Source organism: Mus caroli, unplaced genomic scaffold (genome assembly GCF_978045245.1).
Source record: "Mus caroli unplaced genomic scaffold, Mus_caroli_1 scaffold_17, whole genome shotgun sequence".
Taxonomy (NCBI): domain Eukaryota; kingdom Metazoa; phylum Chordata; class Mammalia; order Rodentia; family Muridae; genus Mus; species Mus caroli.
Genome location: NW_028227272.1, coordinates 53,842,193 through 53,860,456, shown reverse-complemented (window position 1 = coordinate 53,860,456; position 18,264 = coordinate 53,842,193). Strand labels below are relative to the sequence as shown.

At 40.4% G+C, this 18,264-nt stretch overlaps 1 protein-coding gene and 1 pseudogene across 1 annotated transcript in view; both read left to right on the top strand.

Moving 5' to 3' along the window:
- Tmem45a (transmembrane protein 45A) overlaps positions 1 to 18,264 on the top strand; it is an 88,861-nt gene that overhangs the window by 50,420 nt on the left and 20,177 nt on the right. The gene's annotated exons all lie outside the window — the stretch shown is intronic.
- LOC147000659 (UBX domain-containing protein 2A pseudogene) lies at positions 5,911 to 7,311 on the top strand (annotated as a pseudogene).

The following is an 18,264-nucleotide window of genomic DNA, read 5'->3' as shown; positions in this document are numbered from 1 at the left end:
CTTGGGTATTCCATGTTTCTGGGCTAACATCCACTTATCACTGAGTGCATACCATGTGTGTTCTTTTGTGATTTGGTTACCTCACTCAGGATGATATCCTCCAGATCCATCCATTTGCCCAAGAATTTCATGAATTAATTGTTTTTAATAGCTGAGTAGTACTCCATTGTGTAAATGTACCACATTTTCTGTATCCATTCCTCTGTTGAGGGACATCTGGGTTCTTTCCAGCTTCTGGCTATTATAAATAGGGCTGCTATGAACATAGTGGAGCATGTGTCCTTCTTACCGGTTGGAACATCTTCTGGATATATGCCCAGGAGAGGTATTGCTGGATCTTCTGGTAGTACTATGTCCAATTTTCTGAGGAACCAGCAGACTGATTTCCAGAGTGGTTGTACAAGCTTGCAATCCCACCAGCAATGGAGGAGTTAGACCAGACTTTCTTTTTTTTTAATTTTTAATATTTTTATTACATATTTTCCTCAATTACATTTCCAATGCTATCCCAAAAGTCCCCCATAGCGCCCCCCACTTCCCTACCCACCCATTCCCATTCTTTTGGCCCTGGCATTCCCCTATATTGGGGCATATAAAGTTTGCAAGTCCAATGGGCCTCTCTTTCCAGTGATGGCCGACTAGGCCATCTTTCGATACATATGCAGCTAGAGACAAGAGCTCCGGGGTTCTGGTTAGTACATCATGTTTAGACCAGACTTTCTTTTTTTTTTTTTTTTTTTAAGTTATTATTATTATTTTTTTTTTATATTTTTATTACATAATTTCCTCAATTACATTTCCAATACTATCCCAAAAGTCCCCCATAGCGCCCCCCACTTCCCTACCCACCCATTCCCATTCTTTTGGCCCTGGCATTCCCCTATATTGGGGCATATAAAGTTTGCAAGTCCAATGGGCCTCTCTTTCCATTGATGGCCGACTAGGCCATCTTTCGATACATATGCAGCTAGAGACAAGAGCTCCAGGGTTCCGGTTAGTACATCATGTTGTTCCAACAATAGGGTTGCAGATCCCTTTAGCTCCTTGGGTACTTTCTCTAGCTTCTCCATTGGGAGCCCTGTGATACATCCAATAGCTGACTGTGAACATCCACTCCTGTGTTTGCTAGGCCCCGGCATCGTCTCACAAGAGACAGCTATATTTGGGTCCTTTCAGCAAGATCTTGCTAGTGTATGCAATGGTGTCAGCGTTTAGAAGCTGCTTATGGGACGGATCCCTGGATACAGCAGTCTCTAAATGGTCCATCCTTTCATCACAGCTACGAACTTTGTCTCTGTAGCTCCTTCCCTGGGTGTTTTGTTCCCAATTCTAAGAAGGTGCACAGTGTCCACACTTTGGTCTTCATTCTTCTTGAGTTTCATGCGTTTAGCAAATTGTATCTTATATCTTGGGTATCCTAAGTTTTGGGCTAATATCCACTTATCAATGAATACATATTGTGTGAGTTCTTTTGTGATTGTGTTACTTCACTCAAGATGATGCCCTCCAGGTCCATCCATTTGGCTAGGAATTTCATAAATTCATTCTTTTTAATAGCTGAGTAGTACTCCATTGTGTAAATGTACCATAATTTCTGTATCCATTCCTCTGTTGAGGGACATCTGGGTTCTTTCCAGCTTCTGGCTATTATAAATAGGGCTGCTATGAACATAGTGGAGCATGTGTCCTTTTTACCGGTTGGGACATCTTCTGGATATATGCCCAGGAGAGGTATTGCTGGATCCTCCGGTAGTACTATGTCCAATTTTCTGAGGAACCGCCAGACTGATTTCCAGAGTGGTTGTACAAGCTTGCAATCCCACCAACAATGGAGGAGTGTTCCTCTTTCTCCACATCATCGCCAGCATCTGCTGTCACCTGAATTTTTGATCTTAGCCATTCTGACTGGTGTGAGGTGGAATCTCAGGGTTGTTTTGATTTGCATTTCCCTGATGATTAAGGATGTTGAACATTTTTTCAGGTGCTTCTCTGCCATTCGGTATTCCTCAGGTGAGAATTCTTTGTTCAGTTCTGAGCCCCATTTTTTAATGGGGTTATTTGACTTTCTGGAGTCCACCTTCTTGAGTTCTTTATATATATTGGATATTAGTCCCTTATCTGATTTAGGATAGGTGAAGATCCTTTCCCAATCTGTTGGTGGTTTTTTTGTCTTATTGATGGTGTCTTTAGCCTTGCAGAAGCTTTGCAGTTTCATGAGGTCCCACTTGTCAATTCTCGATCTTACAGCACAAGCCATTACTGTTCTATTCAGGAATTTTCCCCCTGTGCCCATATCTTCAAGGCTTTTCCCCACTTTCTCCTCTATAAGTTTCAGTGTCTCTGGTTTTATGTGTAGTTCCTTGATCCACTTAGACTTGACCTTAGTACAAGGAGATAGGAATGGATCGATTCGCATTCTTCTACATGTTAACAACCAGTTGTGCCAGCACCATTTGTTGAAAATGCTGTCTTTCTTCCACTGGATGTTTTTAGCTCCCTTGTCGAAGATCAAGTGACCATAGGTGTGTGGGTTCATTTCTGGGTCTTCAATTCTATTCCATTGTAGACCAGACTTTCTTAGTTGGGAAATAAAGCATGATTTTTCTCTCCAGGAGACATTATCAATACGTGAAGGTATCTTTTGGCTGTCCCAACTTAGGAAGTATGCTGGTCACATCTAGTATGTACAGACCAGGAATCTCTCTCAACATATAATAATTCATTAGGAAGGAGAGCACCCCTCTGCCACAACAAAGAATGAGCCAGTCTGAAAAAATCAAGAATGTTGCTGCTGAGAAATTCTGTCCTATACTAATGTTTTGCAATCTTTAGTGTACATGAGAGTCACCCAGGGATCTGGTTCAAATGAGGACAATGAATGTTAGGGCTAGGGAGGGACACAAGAGACTACTCCTCTGACAACACTCCATGTGGGGCAGGCCCTGTTAAAGTAAGGACTTCACTGTAAGTACTAGTATTTTATGACTCTTACTCTATAAGGATGTGGCTTGTCTGTCTCATGTCATGACGAGAACTAGTATGGGCAGAATAAAGTTTTGTAGTGAATATTTTTGACAGCTTGGCTAGGTGGACAAAGGAAGGAGGATGTAAGTGGGTATGCAGATAGACAAAAGCCCCAGTTTCCCTACAGCCACCCCTCAAAGAACCTCAGAGGCACTTTCCCAAAGAAAATGAAAAAAAAATTTTTTTTTTCTCCCAGGAAACTCAGGAATGTGTCAAAACCCATCCCTGGAGGATGGCAGCCATAAATGGGCTTCCAATAAAAAGCCTCTGGAGGATGAAAGCATGCTTGTATGGGCTTTGTTTCTTAGGCTGTCACTCTGAGAATTAGGTGCGGAAGGCTGAACAGAGATGATGTGAGAACAGAGGATGCCATGCAGGCGGGTAAAGAGTCCTCATGAATGGCACGCCTATGGGGAAAAGATTTCAAGATGCTCTCTTTAGATGTGTCAAAGACATCGGAAAGCTCCTGTAGGGTATCTACAGTTCTCTGAAGTTTCGATTCCTCCATCAGCAGTGCTGCTCTACAAACAAAATTCTCACCCCACTGATGATTTGTGTGTGGTCAGTGGTAGTTCATGGCATTTATTTATTTATTTATTTATTTATTTATTTAAAAGTAAATTAGTTTTGGGGTTACTAGATGTCTGTGACTCTGCCATAAACCAGAAATGGTTGCTTTCTTTTCTGTGTTCACAGTGAGTAGAGTAGCATAATTATACTTGGGAAGCCACACCTCCAGGGTAACATTTCCAAGGCATATGAAGATTCCATAACTTTACTGGGACCTGCAAGGGATTCAGAGCTGCTCTAAGGCAAGGTTAACTGAAAGTGAGATTTATGTTGTCTCTAGAATATGTTACAGAAGCCCTTGAGGGGAAACCCTCTTCTTAGATGTTTTCAATAGAAACTAGGCTTTTTAATTATGAGGTGATTTAAGGATCCTTCTTAACTTAATTATCTACCTTATAGTTCCTACCATGCTGTTCAATGTGTTCTATCTTCTACTACCTGACTCTAAATGACCTTTGTAGATTTTCTTAAATTTAATTTTAATTTTTTCCTCTCTTTTTTTATTAGATATTTTCTTCATTTACATTTCAAATGCTATCCCGAAAGTTCCCTATACCCCGCCCCCCAACCCTGCTCCCCTATCCACCCACTCCCACTTCTTGGCCCTGGTGTTCCCCTGTACTGGGGCATATAAAGTTTGAAAGACCAAGGGGCCTCTCTTCCCAATGATGGCCGACTAGGCCATCTTCTGCTACATATGCAGCTAGAGACATGTGCTCTGGAGGTACTGGTTAGTTCATATTGTTGTTCCACCTATAGGGTAGCACATCCCTTCAGCTCCTTCGGTACTTTCTCTAACTCCTCCATTGGGGGCCCTGTGTTCCATCCTATAGATGACTGTGAGCATCCACTTCTGTCTTTTCCAGGCACTAGCCTAGCCTCACTCGAGACGGCTATATCAGGGTTCTTTCAGCAAAACCTTGCTGGCATATGCAATAGTGTCTGGGTTTGGTGGCTGATTATGGGATGGATCCCCGGGTGGGGTAGTCTCTGGATGGTCCATCCTTTCATCTTAGCTCCAAATTTTTTCTCTGTAACTCCTTCCATGGGTGTTTTGTTCCCAATTCTAAGAAGGGGCAAAGGATCTACACTTTGGTCTTCGTTCTTCTTGCGTTTCATGTGTTTCACAAATTGTGTCTTATATCTTGGGTATTCTAAGTTTCTGGGCTAATATCCACTTATCACTGAGTGTATACCACGTGTGTTCTTTTGTGATTTGGTTACCTCACTCAGGATGATATCCTCCAGATCCATCCATTTGCCCAAGTAGTACTCCATTGTGTAAATGTACCACATTTTCTGTATCCATTCCTCTGTTGAGGGACATCTGGTTTCTTTCCAGCTTCTGGCTATTATAAATAAGGCTGCTATGAACATAGTGGAGTATGTGTCCTTATTACAGGTTGGAACATCTTCTGGGTATATGCCCAGGAGAGGAATTGCTGGATCTTCCAGTAGTATTTGTGCAGTTTTTGTTTTTAAGTTCTTTAACCTTTGACAGATGTGTAATGTTATGTATCCACAATTACAGTATTTCATAATGATATTTAGCAAATGTAAAATGTACATCTATTTATTTATACCTATTTTCTTCTGATGTCATGGCAACCACTGGCCTCTTTTTACTACACTCATAGGCTTACCTTTCCCAAATAATTCTATTGGTAGACTAACAGAATCTATAGTTCTTCACACTGGCTGCTTTCAATTAATTATATGCATTTATGTCCATGTCTTCTTTTTTATCTCTCTCTCTTTTCAAAAATTTAATTTTTAAATGCCACACTAAGAGGGTAACTTAATAACTCGTAAAATATTTATACCAAAATAATGCAAATAAAATCACTTAAAATTACAAATTGTTGACTTTTGGGACTTTGTCTATAATCTAGACAAATTAGAATATGACTGACTGCAGATATCTTACACCAGAGAAAATATAACCTTGAATTTGGAAGACTGCCATCAAAGGTTAGGCTTTTAAGACTGTGTGGCAGATGCCAAACTTTTGGGAATCCAGCTGACATAGATTTGGACAGCTAGACCAATAAAATTATTCATTTAAAATTAATGACTGCTTTTTATTTGTTACTTGTTGGTTGGTTGGTTGGTTGGTTGGTTGGTTGGTTGGTTGGTTGGTTGGTTTGTGACAGGGTCTTTCTGTGTAGTCCTGACCGTTCTGGAGCCTTGCTATGTGAACCATGCTTACCTTGAATTTACAGATATGCACCTGCCTCTGCCTCCTGAGTGCTGAGATTAAAGGAGTGTGCCACCACTGCTCCTATGACAATGTTTTAAAAACGGAAATAGAGATCTGCGCGGCGAGGCCGCTGGTCCCGACAGGGTTTCCCGGCGCTCCGGGGCTGAGGGGTTTCAGCCCAGCGGCGCCGGCGCTTGCCCGAGCCCGGGCACCGAGGACTAGGCCGTGGGGCCGCGCCCTGAGTAGCAGAAAGAGAATGAAAGAAGTAGATAATCTTGACAGTGTAAAAGAAGAATGGGTTTGTGAAACAGGACCTCCTGACAGTCAACCCCTCAATGATAATCAACAAAAGGACTGTGAATATTTTGTTGACAGCCTTTTTGAGGAAGCAGGGAAGGCAGGTGCCAAATGCTTGTCCCCAACTGAACAGAAGAAACAGGTAGATGTAAATATAAAATTGTGGAAAAATGGATTCACTGTCAATGATGATTTTAGAAGTTACTCTGATGGTGCAAGTCAGCAGTTTCTGAACTCCATCAAAAAGGGGGAATTACCTTCAGAATTACGGGGAATTTTTGATAAAGAGGAGGTGGATGTTAAAGTTGAAGATAAGAAAAATGAAGTATGTATGTCTACAAAGCCTGTGTTCCAGCCCTTCTCAGGACAGGGCCACAGACTAGGAAGTGCTACACCAAGAATCGTTTCTAAAGCAAAGAGTGTTGAAGTTGACAATACAAGTCCTGTGTCTGCTGTTTCACTGAACAACTTGGAGCCCATTACCAGGATCCAGATCTGGTTAGCCAATGGGGAAAGAACTGTCCAAAGATTTAATGTTTCTCATAGGGTGAGCCACATCAAAGACTTCATTGAAAAATACCAAGGACCTCAGAGAAGCCCTCCCTTTGCTCTGGCAACAGCCCTTCCTTTCCTCAGGTTTCTGGATGAAATGCTCACATTGGAAGAAGCAGATTTGAAGAATGCTGTAATCATTCAGAGACTCCAAAAAACTGCCGAGCCTTTTCGAAAACTTTGATAGTTTTTATTTTTGAGAGACTGAGAAAAATGATGGTTGCAAGTAGACATGCAGAGTGGGAGACAGAAGTCAATGTGACAAAACTTGCGGTTTGAGGGCTTCTTAATCCCTTATGAGGGGGTTCAGTCGTCACAAGCTAGGAGAGTGACATGGCTCTAAGCCAGGGTCAGTGCGTTTTCCTCAACAGGCTATTCAGATATTAGTTAGCCAATATGACATATTAAATAGCTGTGTCATTAATCTTAATGTGGTCTAAATTAGCAGAGTATTCAATTAGCTAAATCAACATCAGCATTCAAATATTATTTCCAAACAGCAGATATTTATATAAATGTTAGCTATCTCAGTTTTTAAATAGCAATACATTAAAATATTATCCATGCCATATTAAAAGCATCAATGTAGTTATTATATTGCCTGTGCTTCATCCTCGGAGCTTTTCAGTTTCTACTCTGTGATGGCAAAAGATACTCAAATACTCATTTGGCAATAGTATCCAAGATGTAGAATTCTAGGAATAAAATTGTGTAGCTTAGTATAATATAAATACGAATGTATATACACAGTTTTCTATACCTTCTACATGTAGTTTTATGGACTGGGAATGTAGTTCAGTGGTAGGGATTATTTGCCATGAGACTAGTTTAAATCCATCCCAGCTCTACAAAAAAAATCCTTTCAATTTGTAATGTAAAAGCACACACAAAAAAATTCTTCAAAGCTGGGTGGTGGTGGTGGCAAAGCAGGCCTTTAATTTAATCCTAGCACTTTGGAGGCAGAGGCAGGAGGATCTCTGAGTTCAAGGACAGCCTGTCCTACAGAGCTAACTAACTTCCAGGGTTACACAAGGAAACCCTGTCTAGAAAAGAAAACCCTAGAAAATTATAGTTTTCAAATCTTTACTCATTTAAAAATAACTTTGAAACTTCCCACAGGTGCATGCCGTAGCTCTAGCTCACACCAAGCTGAGAGGAGAGGAGCCCAGGAGTTTGGTCAGCATAAGAGACATAGCAAAACCCTGTCTGATAGTAACAACCTTCCCACCCAGAGAGATAGATGGCTCAGCTGTTAAGAACACTGGCTGCGCCTTTAATCCCAGCATTTGGGAGGCAGAGGCAGGTGGATTTGTGAGTTCGAGGCCAGTCTGGTCTACAGAGTGAGTTCCAGGACAGCCAGGGCTACACAGAGAAACCCTGTCTCGAAAAAAAAAAAAAAAAAAAAAAAAGAACACTGGCTGCCCTGGCTGTAGATCTAGATTCAATTACCAGCACACACATGGCAGTGCACAGCCATATGAAACTACTGCTTCAAGATATCCAACTCCCTCTTCTGGCCTCTGTGGTCACTGCACTCAAGTTATACGTAGAGATACACGCAGACAAAATATCATACATATTAAACTAATAATTTTCAACGAATGGAAAGATTTATGGAGAAAGGTGGCATTGTATTTCCTTTTCTCCAAAAATGTCTAACAATGAAGATAAAGATTCTCACCTAGCTGGGCGTGGTGACACACACCTTTAATCCCAGCAGAGGCAGGCGGATTTCTGAGTTCGAGGCCAGCCTGGTCTACAGAGTGAGTTCCAGGACAGCCAGGGCTATACAGAGAAACTCTGTCTCAAAACAAACACAAAAAGATTCTTACCTGTTTCACATTCACTGTGATGCAGTGTCACATAGCTTATAGTCTCTAGAAGACAACACTCCATTTGTGGGAATGAAAAAGAAACATTTAACTATATGATTAGGAAAGACAGTTTGACAAGGGGTCATTTGGGAGTCCTGGCCAAACATGGAAATTCACAGTGATCTTAAGCACTTGAGAGGCTGAGGCAGGAGGATTACTGTGAGGTCAGGGCCAGCTTGGGCTACAGAATGAGAGTCTGTTAAGTCAAAACAACAAAGTCTATTCCTGCCCCTGTTACAAGCATTGTGCGTCACTGTCTGAGATGGGTGACAGCTGCACTTGGAACCTTGAGTGACTCGTAGGTATTTGGTGTAAATGCAGGAATTCTACACTCGCCCGAGTCCACCCCATATGCTTCACCAAGGACAGAGAATGGCTCCACTCAAGTAGTTTCCACAGTTGAGCTTTATCCTCTTGCCCAGTTTCCTCAGGCTATGCCTTGCCTCCCATCCACACGTGAGGCAGGGCTGGAAAGTGTGAATGAGGTTTTCAGTAAGACTCAGGAATAACAAGAGGGAGCCTGTGTGCGTGCATAACTAGATGTCCTTTCTTTCAGCCCTTCCTTCTGCACTCCTGTTTTAAAGATGCTTTCTTCCCTGGCTTCCAGGCTTCCATGCCAGACTTCTTTATTTTGGGTGGGCTTTGTGTAATAGAGAATGAAAGAGAGCATTTTTATTTTGCCCTTTACCTATGAAATCAGCATGTATATAATAGAAAAATTAAATATTTGTCGATAACATTTACATAGCACTATCAGAGCCCCCTTTTAGCAATATAAACAATTCATTAACAAGAAAGGGGATAGTAAAATGAATGGTTTTATTTTTCAGATATAGGCAAAAACTTTTGATTGTTAATATGTTCAGGAATCTGTATGGAAATGTTTCATATAGGCCTATCCTGAAACCTCTCTATTTACATAGTTATAATTGACAAATGGTTCTCCATATTTTTATGAGGAACCTCTTACAAGAATGTTTCTTGTGTATCTACAAATAAGGCCTCCAGTCTCTAATTACCCAGAAGGTACAGTGGGGGTCCTTGTGTGTCCATGTAGAGTACATGCCAGGGAGATGTTCCACTAGGAAGAACAGTCATCAGCAATAAGTTGCATTTTTTTAAAACTGTGAAAATGTTAATGTAAATAATGTTTGCAAAGATTTCCTTAAAGATAATCATCTGATAAATCTTTTTACTTGAAAATTCAAAAGTTATAAAGTTGCTAACGTATAGACTCCTTATTGCAGGTTGATTTTGAAAGAATAAATTGCCAAGGGAAGCAAAATTTAAAGTAAGTGAACATCTCAGGAGTAGAATACAGTTGACCCAAGTCATTGCTCCAGAATTGTCATAGTCCATTGTCTTGTCTTGCAGATGAGACAGACATTGAAATACACATCTGATTGCACACGTCATATTTGCTAGTTAGATCACTACCACTATCACAGCTAAAGTAGCCGTACTCCATCCCGACTCACTCAGCACACCTCATGGTGTTTCCGTTCATTGACAATGTAGTAGTATGCATTTATTGTATTAAAGTAACCGTACTCCATCACGACTCACTCAGCACACCTCATGGTGTTTCCGTTCATTGACAATGTAGTATTATGCATTTATTTTAGTGCCTTAATATATTTTTGATGTATTTTGCTAATGGTAAAATGAACTGTCTCTTGAAGATAAAATGCTGCTCACTGAGAGGATCTGTTTAGTGATTCACACTTGTTATACGATGGTTGCTGTGAATGCTCTCGTCGTTTTGTATTTGCCCGAGTTCTACAGTTTGAGAATCAATGATTGTCTATTAGATGCCTTTTCCTTAAGCAGTGTTGTTTTCATTTCCTACTCAGAAATGTGAAGAAGTGATATTTAGTGGCTGTCCAATGGTTGTTATTTATTCTTTGACCTAGCATGGAGGCTTGTTTACAGTGTTCACTCCCTTGTACGTTTCTACCCCTTCAGTAAAGAGATGCTCATCACACTGAAAAAAAAAAAAAAAAAAACGGAAATATTCGGGACCATCCCACAGGCCTTCTTTTTTTGTTGTTGATGTTGTTTTCGAGAAGCAGGATCTTGGCTGGGAAGATGACTCCATGTATAAAGTGTTGGCCAGGCAAATATGAGAAGTTTGAATCCCCCGAACTCACATAAAGAAGGGGGTTGTAGCAGGCATATATAGTCCCAGTATTCCCACAGAGAGATAGGAGGCAGAGAGACAGAACAAGTTCCAAACACAAGCCATCTCCCTCCCTAAAGTCCCTGGTCCCCATACTCTTGCCTTCATCTTCTCCGCCTGTAATCACAGAACAAGTCCCAGATGTGAAAGGGAGGGAGGAATTACAAAGGAAAAGACTTCATGGAGGAAGTGGTAGAGACAGAGGGAAGGACCTTCTAGTAGGAGACAATGATAGAAATATACTCATTATTCTGTTTAGGTCTCTTCTTTGTGTCATGCATTCTTTAAGTCCAGAGGAACTGCAACTTGTACTTTATCTCACAAAGAGTCAAATACCAAGGACTGGCAACCAAAGCTATCCTCTGACACCGGAAGGCTTAGTTCCTCTTATCACCGAATGATCTGGTATTGCCAGCTCATACTGCATTTCTTACGCAAAAATGAAAGGTGGTTCCCAAGTGTTGGCAGCTGTGAACAAAACAGACATTCATGTGCAGGTATCCAAGTGGATAAAAGTTCCCAATGTATTTGAGTCAATGTCTGGGAGCATCACACAGGGAGAAGCTGCCACTCTGCCTTCCGAAGCAGCTGCCTGGCGATGAGAGATTCTTGTTGCTTCACAAATTTTATTTTGCATTGTTAGCGTTTTGGATTGACGTATTTTAAATAAGTGCATTCTTATGAACATTGTTCATATGAGAACAATGTTGTTCTCATTTGTAAACCTCCATTGAGCGCCCCCCCCCCCATTTTTAAACATGTTTATTTGTGATCTGTACTTTCTATGATAAAATGAATGGTCAGATATTACTCAGTTTTTAGTTCAGTTTCTTGTCTTTTGTTGAATCCCAAATTCCTTTAAAAATTTTAGAGATAAAAAATCTTTGTTGGATTTTTTTGCAAGTGTTTTTCCTCTGCATCATACGGTCCATTCTTTTAGTAGTTTTTATGTCCTTTTAATGACATCTAACCCACACACCTTTTTTTTCCGTGGATTGTTCTCTTGGTATTTGTATTTTTGGGACTGTTTAAAGGAGACACATATAGTTCATAATTAAAGGGGGGAATACATTAACACCAGATTAGTGATTGAGAGCTCAGTAGTTCAAATGATAATCTACGTGCTGCAGCGACAAAGCAGCAGGGCCTTGTTCAGTCGGAGGAAGGTGTGACCTTCAGAGCAAGAAGGTCATCAGGGGAGGCTCTGGGCAAGTTTGTACTGGAAGAATGGAGATGCTGGAGTTGAACACCACAGGTGACAGCTACAGCAATGACACAACTGCTCGGGAAGAACAAAGCTTGTGCTTGCTAGCAAGCTTCCTTTTTTCACTCCAACCTAGAAATAGATCCGTACACTGCCCATGGGCTGTTTATGAATGTTAACTAGGTGCAAAATGTCCTGAGAAGCACAGCCTTTGCTTGCCATGGTTGAACTCTGAAGTGAGAGTTACATCCTGAGACACAAGTAACCAAGACAAGAGTAACTTCTGTCCTTGTCTCTACTAGATCACAAATCTCCTTAGTTTTGCTTGTTTCTTTGTATGTCCTTAGTTTGTTACTATGCTGTGTATGGAATCTAGGATCTCAACTGCAGATAAACAAGGACTCTATGACTGTGTTTGTTTATATTTTGAGATAGGATCTCACTAAGTTTGGCAAGCTAGTTGCTAATTCACTATAGCCAAATTCAGCTTTGAAAGGCTTTTCTCTTTGTTTTTGTGCTGGCTAGTTATTTTGTCAACTTGACACAAACATAGACATATCGGGAAGGGGAAATCTCAGTTGACGAATTACCTCATCAGATTGGCTTGTATGTATGTCTGTGAGGCAATTTTTTTTTTAATTTTAAATTTTTTTATTTTTTTATGTTTTTTAGTTAATGATTGATGTTGTAGGGCCCAGCCCACTGTGAGAGGTACCACCCGTGGGCAGGTGGTCCTGAGTTGTATAAAAAAGCAGGCTGAGCAAGACATAGAAAACAAAGCAGTACATTTCTCCCTGATGCCTGCCTCTGTTCTCCTTGAGTCCTTTGCCCTGCCTCAAGGAGTCAATAATCACCTGTTACTGAGATATATAAGCTAAGTAATACATTCCTTCCCAAGTGGCTTTGGGCCCTGCAGTTTATTATAGTAATAGAAAACAAACCAGCACAATTTGGGCTCTTTGGATTTTATTATTAGTGCTGGTTGTTTTTTGTGGGGTGGGGCTGAAGTTGAATTTATAGCCTTATGTATGCTAAGCATGTGCTCTACCACTGACCTATACCCTCTGGTCCTACCTGCCTTGTTTGTTTGTTTTATATTCTGTTCTAAGAAAGGATCTTGCTGCTAAGTTGCACAGACTGCTCTTGAATTGACAGACAACTCTTCCTGCTTCAGCCTCCTACATAGCTGAGACTGTAAGCCCGAGCTGAAAAGCTAAGGCAAGTTGATTTACCAGATATGTCTGTACATAACAATGCATTTGCTATCCACTACGCGTTGAATTTGTCTGAAAACAGAAGTGGGGAAAAGTTGTGTGTGTGGGTAAGACTTGGTAGCTATGGAAATTATATTCAGAACACCGAGACCTGAACATTTAAGGTGTTGGATAGAGCTGTTTGCATTTCCACTGAACTTTTCTAAAGGTTAAGCATCTTACAATGCGACAAGCATCTTTAACTCACTTTATCACTATTTACACCAGGCAGAGAAGAGTGTACTGTCTTTATTTTTCCTAAGAATTGGCACAGTTGAGTAATCTAAACATAATTATTTATTCGGTATTTAGAAACATTGGTATTTGATCCTAAGATCAGATTAGGTAGCTGTTGGAACTTATTGTGTAATTCTCTGTTACTCTCCAAATATTTTACTGTGTTTCTTTGTGTGTGTGGGTGTCTGTGTGGGGGTGTGACACGGTGCATGTGTGAGTGCTGAAGGACAACCTGCAGGAGTCAGTTCTTTTCATTCACCTTGTGGGTACCAGGAATAAACTCAGGTCATCAACCTAGGCAATGAGGCCATTCACTTGCTGAATCTTCTCTCCAGCCCCTTCTTCCCCTTCCAGTAGATAATGAAAAGGTATTTTTCTTAACTTGAAGTAACCTTGTACCCACAGACAAGTCTTTATCCCAAATCATCTCTCTTTTCTTCCTTCTATAAAGCCTTTAGTAAATTCTATGCTGCTCGCAACTGCTATGGGTCATCTTCGGCAGAGTCCACAAATAAGTGAAATCATACGATGTTTTTCTTTTTGTGTCTATCCTGCTTCTTGAATCCTGAAATCTTATGTGTTCACTCACCTTGTTGTAAATGATTTTTTTTCCTAGCTGAGTAGTATTCGAGGTGTATAGATACATACACATTTTTCATTTGTTATTTTATTTTTCTATTTGGATATGTATGCACTACAGTATGTTTAGATAAATACAAATGCTCACAGAGGCCCAGGAGAGTCAGATGCCCTGGAACTGGAATGATAGGTGGTTATGAGCTGCCTGATGTGGCTTTTGAGACCTGAACTGTGGTCCTCTGCGAGAGCAGCAAGCAGTCTCTTCTGCCCCATTTTTATCCATTCATGTGCTGCCGGTTACTTAGGTTGCTTTCATGTCTGAGCTACTGTGAACAGAGCAGCAGTCAACATGAGTGAACATGTTTCTTTGACATACTTATTTTTATTTTATCTTATTTTTATACTTTACTTTATTTCACTTCCTTTGAATGTACACGTAGCATGGGATTATATAGCCACATGGCTTTCTATGATGTCCATACTAATTTACATTCCTGTCACTCTCTGTCAGGATGCTGCCCTTGCCCTGGGTCATCATTCACTTCATTGCTTTACAATGGCATCTTTGACTACATACCCTTCTAGGATAGAGTCTTGTCCAAATTTTAAGTGGGCCAGCATCATAATTCTCAAACAACCTGTGACCTACCTGTTAGTATGAAATACATAGTTCTTCAGCGTTGCTGTTTTCATCTCTCTGGGATCAGTATGAATTGTGTCTATTACCTAGTAGGTATCCTGAGCACCTAAGATGCTATTGTGCAACACAGGCAGTGGTTAGGCTAGTGTTCCATATTCTTTGAGCCATAGGTGCTGACCTACAGTAGCTTTTGTTTCTCTATTCCTATAGCTTCAGTGCATCTATGACTCAATCCTGACACCTGTGGCAATCTCTTTCTTGAGGCACGGAACATTAGGTACTTTGGAGGCATCAGGAAATGCACATTATCTCTTTGGAACTTCCAGTGCACAATTAAATATCACCAGTATCATTTTTTTCAATGTCTTCTAACTCGTTTTTATGTTCTGAAAGAGAGCTCATGTGACCCACAGAGCAGGTAGCACACAGCTTAGGCTAGGAACCTGGTAGGTGGGAAGCAAGAAACACAAGGGTGTGTTTCTTGGCTTTAACTGCTCTGTGACACAATGTGAAACTCAACTGCTTGACTTCATGCTGGAATGACAAGCACACAAGCTTAGTGTCAAAGCAACAGGAGGAGGCAGCGTTAGATATAGAGGCATTTGGCAGCTGCTTTTTCCTTTCGACTCTGGAACCACTCATTGCACGTCCTGGAGAGAAGACAGTTGGGTTGCACTTGACTTTGAGCACAGGGTTAAGGTAAGGATAATTTATGAAAAATTCTTCAAAGCAGTTTACATTGTGGAGGTAAAGTGCTGATATGGAAGGATGGATGATCTAGAAATTTCAAAGCTACATATGCCTGCATCACATTCTTGAATGAGGCCAATAGCAATGGGAACTTCAAGAAGTAGCTGAGTGTGTGTGTGTGTGTGTGTGTGTGTGTGTGTGTGTGTGTGAATTAGAAGTTACAAATGTGTCCTGAAATATGAATCACTAAGACACAAATACTTTTTTGGTTATGGCTAAAGAAAAACTTATAGTTTATCTTCTGCCTTATAAAAATATTTTTTTATATTGAAATTAGCTGTTTGTGATTCTACCAAGAAAACTGTTAAATCCCTTACTCTTGGCTAAGTTTCTTCTCTTTCTATTCACAGGGTAAGCCTGTGGTTTGCATGGCTGTAACACATGTGCTTTACAATAGAGCATTGTCTCTTCAGTACTAGAGTTTAAAAACATATCTCTTTTTGATGCTAAGTAAATGTGAGTGACGGTGTGTGTGTGTGTGTGTGTGTGTGTGTGTGTGTGTGTGTGTGTTGCCAATAAAAGTGACCTAATGGGATATAAGTAAGGTGGAGGTTTTTTGTTATTTATTTGGTTGGTTGGTTGGTTGGTTATTTTGATTGTTTATTTTCCTCCTTCTCAGCCAAATGAATAATATTTGATGTTACTATGAGTGATAGGTCTCTTTGTATAGGAGAAGAATCTGAACGTTAGAATGAACCATATCTGGAGGTCAGGGATTGAACTTGCAGATAGAAGTGAAGATCAAGAGGAAGGTTCTTTTTATTTTCTGCCCCTTTGATTACCACTGGCTGCTTGCTAAGTTCAATGCTATGAGTGAGGAAGGAGACCCAGTGTTTCGTGAAGAAGGTGCTTGCTGTGGGGGGTTTAGAGCTCATCAGACTCTGCTATTGAACTAGGGTTTTACAAGAAACAAGTTACATTGGCAGGTATCTCTACACCAGGAAACAGAAGATAGATGGTTTTTATAACAAAGAGCCAAGAGATGTATGTGAGGATAAAGGCATTTTTCCTCTCCAACATGAAAGTGAAGTGAAATTATTGTTATTTTAATCACTGGGACTGACTGTATGTGTTGGGTCCTTTTGCCGGACAAATATGATTGACATATCTTTATTTTGCCTAGTCTTTTTAAAAATAGCAACATCTGAATTGTCAAGTCGTTCTAGAAAAAAGGGACAGTGGCACTATAACTGAATTAGGAAGGACTCATTTCTTTCCCCTCTGTGATCATCTGATATCCATTTAAAAATCTGTTGCTCCTTATTTATTACATCCCTTAGGACAGCCCAGTAACACGGGTGAATACAAAGGCCCACTTACTCTTGTCATGGGGGCAAGTCAGGAAGACTGTATAACCTAGACTTATTCATTCAGGAAGGCTTGGGTTTTAAAATTTCATGTGAATTATTACTCACTTACTTGTATGTTAAGTATATTCATCAACTCCAAAGCTTGACTGCAACTATAATATACCCTTTATGTTCCTCTTTGGGCACATATATCTGACATTTCCTAATATGCTGGGGCTTCAAGATAATAGCACTGATTTAGGCTCTTTATTTCTGAAAGTTCCTTGAGTCTGCTTATGTAGGGAGACTTTCACAGCACAGTGATGTAGTCATACAGATTAAAGAGAAGAACATAACTTCCACAACTAATCAGAGAAAGAAGTCATTAAAGGGCCAAGGCTTTGTGAAAGTGAGATGGGGACCCATCTCTGCTTGGAGGATTGGCAAGATTTATCGGGCTGATGGTATTGAAGTGGCTAAGGAGAGTCACCTAAGTTTGAGACCGTGGAGAGTTGACATTAATCATCCCAAGTGATACTTTTCAATAACTAATTCATTTCTTAGGGAAGTAGTCAAAGTCCAAGATAATTTTCATATTTTTTGATTTGTGAAGGTGGGTGAATAGGAAGAAGTGTTGTTAACTAACAGAGTCATGAATCAAGTAACTCTCTCACCTCAGGCAGATCGATAAAGCTGATTTGTTCTGCTTGAGGTGTGTTGAATATGAGATGGCCTTTGAGACATCGGAGATGTTTTGTAATGAAATGATCTTGTTTGTGAGAAGAGGTGAGCACGTCCTGTCAATTTAGAGGCTTATAGTACTTAGATACTATCTGGGGTTAGAAGGAAATGGCAGCATGCATTCATGATCTCTATTTTTTGAGGAATTTATTTAACTACCATGGAATATCCCAGGAACTCTCCCTGACAGTAGCAGAAGAAAAGTTAGGAGATATACATTTAGGCTTGCCAAAAATAATTCTGTAGAATGCTTTTTGGTTTTCTGTAGTCAGGATTCAGGTAGAGACAGATATTCATGTTATATTTTAACTTTTATTGACTTAACTTTTGTATTTTGAGATTATTCTATAATTGTAGCATTTCTCCTTTCCATTCGCCATCTCCAAGCCCCTCCATATACCCTTCACCACTCTCCTTCCAGCTTGCGGCCTCTGGTTTTCACTAAAAGATTGCATAAGCTGTTTGATAGTAACATGGGTAATTGTTTAGAAGTGGGTGCTGTTATTGATCCTATTTTACAAAGGTGGAAACTCAGACACGCAAACGTTAAGTCACCTACCAAAAGCCACAGAGGTAACAAGTGATAAAGAGGTATTCAGACCTACCCTCATTTTTAACATTTTACTATCAGTTTTGGGCTGGAGAGATGACTCAGCAGTTAAGAGCACTGACTGCTCTTCTGAAGGTCCTGAGTTCAAATCCCAGCAAACAACATGGTAGCTCATAATCATTGGTAATGAGATCTGATGCCCTCTTCTCGTGCTGTCTGAAGACAGCTACTGTGTACTTAGATATAATAATAAAGAAATCTTTAGGCCAGGGACCAGAACGAGTGGGGTCGACCAGAGCGAACAGAGGTCCTGAATTCAAAATTC